Here is a 7,629-nt window from a genome sequence, read left to right as displayed (position 1 = left end):
AAGTATAAAATAGTAATTATGAGGAAATGTAAATGAAGTTCTCAGATTAGTTTCTAGCACAATAAAGAATCATCAACCTATTTTATATTTGGCACCTAACTCTTATTTGCACTTCTCAGAACTCCTGAACGTATCTCAGGAAATTCTGGCCTCATTAGTGGCCTAATTGGAACTGGGAAAAATTAGATCCACCCCATTTTCCCCTCAACTTTTTACTTAGAAATTCACCCCTTTCTAGAGATATGATTTGACTTTCCATATTCTTGAATTGATGCAGTCTATATGGTTAAACCACTCTAACTAGCAATAATTACCAATTGTCAGTAATTGGCTGACAAGGAATAGAATAACTGTGTAGTTTATCATATAAGCTGGGACAATTTTGAGAGAAAAATGATTACATCAGAACAACAATGGTAAACAGGGTCTGTCCCAGGCAAACTGAGAGACGTGATCACTTTACCCATGAATAATCTGGAATCAGAGTAGATGGCTATTTTTGGAAATCAGGTTACCTGAATCTCCAGGAATCTGCAAGTTGCTGAGTGAAATTTAATGGCTGTGTAATAGAGTAAAAAATCAACTGCCTGAAGTAACTAAACTTTGAGTCTCTTAGGGTAAGAATTCTTTCCTTTTCTTCTTTGAATCTCTAATGCTCCATGTGGATGGATATTCAACCTATATATATCTTTAAAAATTAATTTAGCATTTAGTTCAACAAGTACATATTAAGCACCTGCTATATACCAGGCACTGTGTTCTAGGAACTGTGAATGTAACAGTAAACAAGCCAGGCCTGTTTGCTACACTCACAGAGCACACATTCCAGACAAGAGATGCACAATAAATAAGGAAGCAACTGCACAAATAAGAATGACAGTGCTGAGCTCTATGAAGACAAAACAGGATGGCATGGTAAAGCATAGCAGGTGGGGATTAGACACAGTGGCCTGGCAGTGTCTCTGTAAGGAAGTTGAGTTTTCAATAATGAGAACAATTCAGCCATGAGGTCTAGTGGAAGGCAAGGGAACAGAGAGTGAAAAGGTTGTATGGAGGGAGAGAGTTTGGCAGGTTTAAGGAACAGAATTCAGAAGGCCAGAGTGACTGGGGCCTACTAAGGGAAGGAGAAAATAGGTAGGGAAGCGGAAGAAAGCAGGTAGGGATGAAATAATTGGCCAATGGAGATAATGGTGGTAGAGTTTGGATTTCATTCTAGGGAAACATCTAGTTAGACATAGGAAGGCTTGAACCAGAGTAGTGACATGATAACTTAAATGGATGAATGAATTAAGGAATTAAAGAATGAATGAATGGCCCCAGTTCTAGGTCTGCAACTGTCACTCTGATAACTGAATCGTTGATGAAACTGCTCATCTTTAATGAAATTTTCAGATCTAAATGATACCCAAAGTCCTAGAAAAGACTAAAAGTTTAGACTGCAATGGGAGGTTTTTCCCTGAGAAAAACATTCATTTGGAATATGTGAAGCCATCTAAGGGATCATACAAGGGTGGGAAAAAGTAGGTTTACCATTGTAAATATACAAAACAGAGTTTATTCTTGCATTATTTATCAATTATTGTACTATTTATTATATTTATTAATCTACTTTTTCCCACCCCTGTATATTAACCTAACCCCTGTATAGTAACCCTTTACTATTGCTTCTCTTTACCTTCTTTGTCTTCCTATTACCCTCTCCTTCTCTAATTTACCCCTAACCTCAAAAGGAGAAGAAGAAGAAAGCAAACATTTCAACATAGATTGGTGAACAAACCATGTGTATTCAGCATTCAATTGTTCAAAGAGGTTTGAGCTAAAAAAAAAAAAAAGTCTTTCCTTTGTCGTTAACCCTTTACTTATTAGGGGGAAGTCCCAATTTCTATAGAAACTGCATCACATCTGACACAAAAAGGTCTGAGAGGGCGAACTGAGAGAGAATCGGCTTTTAGGGATGATATAGGACTGATAAGCAATAGCTCTGTTCTCCCTGTGAGCACTGGACTACAAGTCTGAAAATTTGAATTTTAGTCCAGACTCAACACTAAGGCACTGTCTGACCTCGGGCAAACACTGGCTGAATTATTTTCCTTAGTTTCATCCTTGCAAGAGAATGATAATATCTGTCTCCTTTAACTTGCACAATAAGGCTGCTTAAAAAATCATGTGCCCTATACTTTAGAACACTCTTCTTTAGAAACACACTACAGACAACCCCTTTCTCAGGTGAAGGGTAGGTATGGAGATCTCAGCTCACAGTAGAAAACTGCAAGGCATAATCCTAATTGTTTATTCACGGTGCCTGCCTCTCTTCAGACTCCAGCCAAAGTATTTGAAGGAGCAGGTGCATCGTGAGGAGAAAGCACAGGTCTCCTACAGGCATCATCAACGAAGCAAGAGATGACATAAAAACAAGAAAGCATGCAGAATGCCTTCATAGACGTTATGTCAGAAAATATGGCTATGAGTCATAGTCATTCTCTCTGAGAATTTAATAAGATGATGCATGTGACATAGCTTCAAATACAGGAAGTGCAATATAAAGATAAGAGCAGGGTGTGAACTTGTAACTAGGGTGGCACTTTCAGAATTGTCTCTTCATTGGGATGGTCACTCAGCTGGCCTCATGTAACATCAAAAAAGTAGTAGGCTTTCTTTTTTTTTTTTTTGAGAAAGAGGAATTGAGGAAAGGATGGTTCATAAAATGTAATGGATTGAACCTGTTATTTGGGAAGAATTTGTTCCCTTGGAAGATAATCTATCTTTTCCTTAATTTTCACTTAGAATTATGGCTCTTTGCCCTGTCAAGGACATTCAGATAAGCTGTGTAGGCTGTTTGGTCTGGGTTACAGAATTTGGTCTTGTTTTTCCTCATCAATATTGACTGCTAATATGATTGACTGCTGATGTATGGACTTGGTCCTCATTCTTTAGCCAACAGGAAATGACACAGCTGGGTGAATGTTAAATAATAACTCATTGCCCAATTGATTATCCTTTTCTGTGTTTACAGAGCATTTGACAAAGAATTCATTACATTCTTCAGCGACTCAGACCATATAATTCTGGTTCTGTACAGTATAGGGCACACATAGTCCTTTCCAAATGCCCTTTCCAAATTTCATTGTCTTTGATTCCGGAAGACATTTCTTTACATTTCAGTATTTCACAGAAAAAGAAAACAAAAGATTAACATTTAAAGGATTAATACAGAATTATAAGGCTCATTGATTACTTAGTCTGCTAAATATCCAAATAGAATTTATATTAATTGGTTAGTGCAATATGATACATATTTAAGAAACTTTCCTCAGAAAAAAAATTAAAGAATGTGTTCTTTATAAGTTGTTCTCTTTAAAAAGCCTGTTGTATATTTAAAAGATACCCATTTTTTAGAGTTTTGGGAGTAATCAAATAAAACCAAAGATTATTACTATGCACAAATCAGGATATTTTTTAGAGACCACCAAAGCTTCATTGTCAATCTGATGAGACATACAAAGCTGCGTGACTTAAGATATGTGGCTGGTCAAGTAACATTCAATATTTTAATCTAAGACTTGAAAAATTGAGTCAGAGATGTCCTATCAAGTTTCTGGAAAAATCCTTTAAAAAAGAAAGAAAGAAAGAAAGAAAGAAAGAAAGAAAGAAAGGAAGGAAGGAAAAGAAAGGAGGAAAGAAAGGAAGAAAAAAAAATTAAATTGAGGTTAGTGTTTGTTTAATGAAAAGGCAAAAGGCAGTAATTGTTAGATCAAACTTATAAACAAAAACACCCCAGTAACCACTATTTTATTATCCCTGAACTCAGAATGAGAAAAGAGAAAATAATTTGGCTAGGACAACTTGAAAGGAGTCATTAGCTTAGGCAAAATAGACAATATATTTGAAAATATTTAACCTCGTTTTTCAGATATTGCTCTTTAGACCAGCAGCTCTCAATTTCCGTTTGGGCAAAGAGCTAATACTTTGGTAAATAAAACTAACAACCAACAAAGAAAAAAGTCCACAGATGTTCCTAGGGAGACTGCACCCTGAATTTAGAGGTCAAGTTGCAAAGATTTTGATGACAAACCTCTAAAGAAATGTCTAGGCCTCATATTCTGTCTATGATATTTATTTGAAAGTTGAATGCCTTGCATGGGGTTCTATTAGGACTTGGATCATGTGTGATCCGTGAACAAGGCTTATAATGGATAACCAGTGATTTCAGACCAGATTCTGAGATTCACTGCTATAGAGCAGTTTTTAGCGGGAAAAATGTTTCCTTTTGGAACAACTGATTTGACTTTAGCAGAGCAGATTCAGTACTTTAGATCATATTCTCTTCTAGACAGGTAGCACTTATCAAAGAGTTTATGGCTTACCTGTTAAAGAATATAGAAAACATGGCAATTCCCATTTTTTCTCCTTCCTTTTTGTTGCAGAAATGGGAGGAAAATTATTTTATTTTATTTGCTTTTATTTAATCATTATTTTATTTTATTTGCTTTTATTTATTCAAAATATTTTATGTTTTTATTCTAAAAGATCCTTCCAGTGAAATTTCCCTTATGCCCAAGCTGTACATTAAAATCCAAAATATTATTCTTTATTTTGAAGGACACCTATTTGTGGGGAATGGGGCATTCTGCAAAATATACCCCAGATGCTCAAAGTCTTGCAACCATTACTTTTTGAAACCTATATGAGCGAGAAGAAAAATACTTTTTTATGGCAGCCAACAAGAATTGTGCCTTCTGTAAACATCTTGTAGTCCGAAGGGTTCTCTAGGCCCTCCTTCTTCACTCCAACCTCCAAAGAACCCTCTCTAAAAGGCACTGCTTTGTACAGTGTATGCTATTATTACCCATTGAGTGCTGTTGAATGTGATTATGAACTGAATGTTATGGCCTTAAAACTGGCCACATAAGTAGAGGTCAAATGACTCACCACAATATGATCCTGGCCCTTATCCAAGACTTTTCTGTAGGTCACATTATTGTCACTAACCCACTAGAGATCAGCCATAGGTTAAATGAATATGTAAGCATTATGATGCAATGTCTGGTAGCTAGCAAGATGTGTAGGTTACGAGAAGAAGAAAAAAAAAACTGTCCTATACTTTAAAAGCAAAGAAAAGGTCCTACTACATCAATAATATAATTCATCTTAATTTTAACTCAGAGCCAAAATCTACCATCAGCACATTGCATGTAGTCATTGATCTTAATAAATATTTACTGAGGATTGATGCCAGTACACTTGTTCTGGCTTATATCCTCCATGCTGCCTCTGAAAATGCCCCCTGGTGCTTCCACATAGTCCCAGAAACGCTATGACATCAATCAAATGACTGCTCTCAGGAGTACCCCATGTCACCAAGTCCGACATGTAGAAACCTAGGTTAATGTTACAGGAGGTCACTAAAGGCTCTTAACATGTTGGCACCAGGGCACTTACAGTGGTTCATATACAATTAAAACAGACATTTGAAACCAAATTTTGTGTACATAAGAATTCTTGGCATGCTGAGAAAATTTTAAAAATGGGAAAAATATTAATGTATTTATTTATATTGAAAGCCATGAATTAGAAAGAAAGGCTAATATTAACATCCTTAAGAGAGGCTTATTTATTTTAATGTACAATGGAAGGCATTCAACTTTGATTCATTTTCCAAAAAAGCTGACTAGCTGTTGACCAATTAGTATATCTTGGAAACTTTCCCAAAATGATGCTTTCCATATATATGAATTTATAGTTTTATTTCCCCCTAGAGTTCTCAGTTGGTATTTTTAAGAGTCTTGTTGAGTGCTACCTGGCCTACACTTCTCAGTCAGAGGCCCTAGAAAGTTAGGTCACAAAAATTGCAGAGAAGAGACCCAGAAGATTTTGCCCTTCTCTGGAACTCATCTACTGAGGCAGTCCATAGATCTACAGACATCTTGAGACCTCCCAAACTGACCGATGCTGACAGAATATATCACAGGGTTCTTAAACACTCTCAGGTGAATGAGTAGAGAGATTCTGGGAATGGCAATTCTAACCATGAAAACCTCTTTGAGTAATAATCCTAAATGTCTCAGAAAGTCCTTCAGAGAGCAAATCATTTGAGTAATTCCAGATCCCTAATATCTACTGTTCCCTGCCCCCCTCCCCCCCCCCACACACACAAACCCACCATGTTCTTCACTACTAGGAGGAAAACTGATTTGCATTAAGATATTAACAGAGCATTAGGCTGCAAGATCAATTTCCAAAGAAAATTGTGATACAAGCAATAGCCCTAGATTTCCTAAAATTACACACAGGTAAAAACAATGAGGTTGAACAAAACTTGAGAAAGAGAAATTTTGCTTACCTCTTAAAAATATAAAAAATCCTTAAATTAAAACACACACACACACACACACACACACACACACACACACACACACACACAAAATTACTATGTCTAAACTAAATGCAAATTAATAGTTATGTTTACTTGGAACAGGAATAGGAGTAATTCAATGATGCATTTTGTTCCCCTCTCTGATCTTAAAGCCTCAGTGGAAAAGTTGCTATAAGAAATTGAAAAACATAATTATCTTGCAATGAAACTGCCTCTGCCATGAGCCAACCCTAGAGGCTTATGGGCTCAGGCAAAGATCGTTAAGTTACTCACTCTCCTTTCTGGTCTAAATCTGCTTCAAATATATATCAAAAGAAGCCTTACATGGATTGAGGGAGACTCAAAATACAACATTTACACTGATAAAGGTGTGCCCTGATGGTTCGCTCACTTTTGCTTTGAAAATGGTGGCTATATATTAAAATAAATTGACCTTCAAGACATGCTGTTATGTTAAAACAATTTAAAAAACAAAGTGTGGAGCAGTTTGTGTAGTAATAGTATGCATAAATTTGTGTAAAAATATAGGAAAAAAAGAATATTAAATAAAGGTACCTAAAAATAAAGGACACATAAGAAATTGACAATGAAAAAAGAAAATGGTAGATAATTTATAGGGGTTAGAAGCATCAGATATAATGACTTCACACGGTGCTGGAAATATGGACATTTTGATTACCACTAACTATTATGTTCCCTTGGGCAACCTATCTCAGTGTCAGGGTCTCCACCTGTAAAATTAGAGGGCTGACCTAGATGACCTCTGAGATCTTGTATAGAACTCCTATGTCATGGGCTATGACTCAGATTGTTTTCAGGTCAATAGGAAGAACTACTTCCTCCAATGCCTGTCTTTCATCAACCAGCAGCACCCAGGCTCCCAGGTGTAGGAGGGCACTTATACAATTCCAGGACCTGGATCTCTCACAGGCACTTGTATATTTGGGTTCATGAAGCCACCTATAGGATATGCTGAGGTCATTAGCCAATAACACATTGAATTTCTGTCTTGTCTAGGTAGTATCATGTATAAGGCATTGAGAAAATATACTCAAATCAGTTCAGAAAAGCAGATTGCCATATGGTCAAATGAACTGATTTCTTTATATGCATACAAATAAATATCCCCCTATATAATAAAAGCTTAATATGCTAAGTGTCCGGTCATCCGGTCATCCGTTCAACCAATCAAAGCGTAATATGCTAATGATATGCTGAAGCCGCTCAACTGCTTGCTATGATGTGCACTGACCACC

This window comes from Myotis myotis, unplaced genomic scaffold, assembly GCF_014108235.1.
Source record: "Myotis myotis isolate mMyoMyo1 unplaced genomic scaffold, mMyoMyo1.p scaffold_m19_p_8, whole genome shotgun sequence".
In the NCBI taxonomy this organism is placed as follows: domain Eukaryota; kingdom Metazoa; phylum Chordata; class Mammalia; order Chiroptera; family Vespertilionidae; genus Myotis; species Myotis myotis.
Note: the sequence above shows the minus strand (reverse complement) of the source record.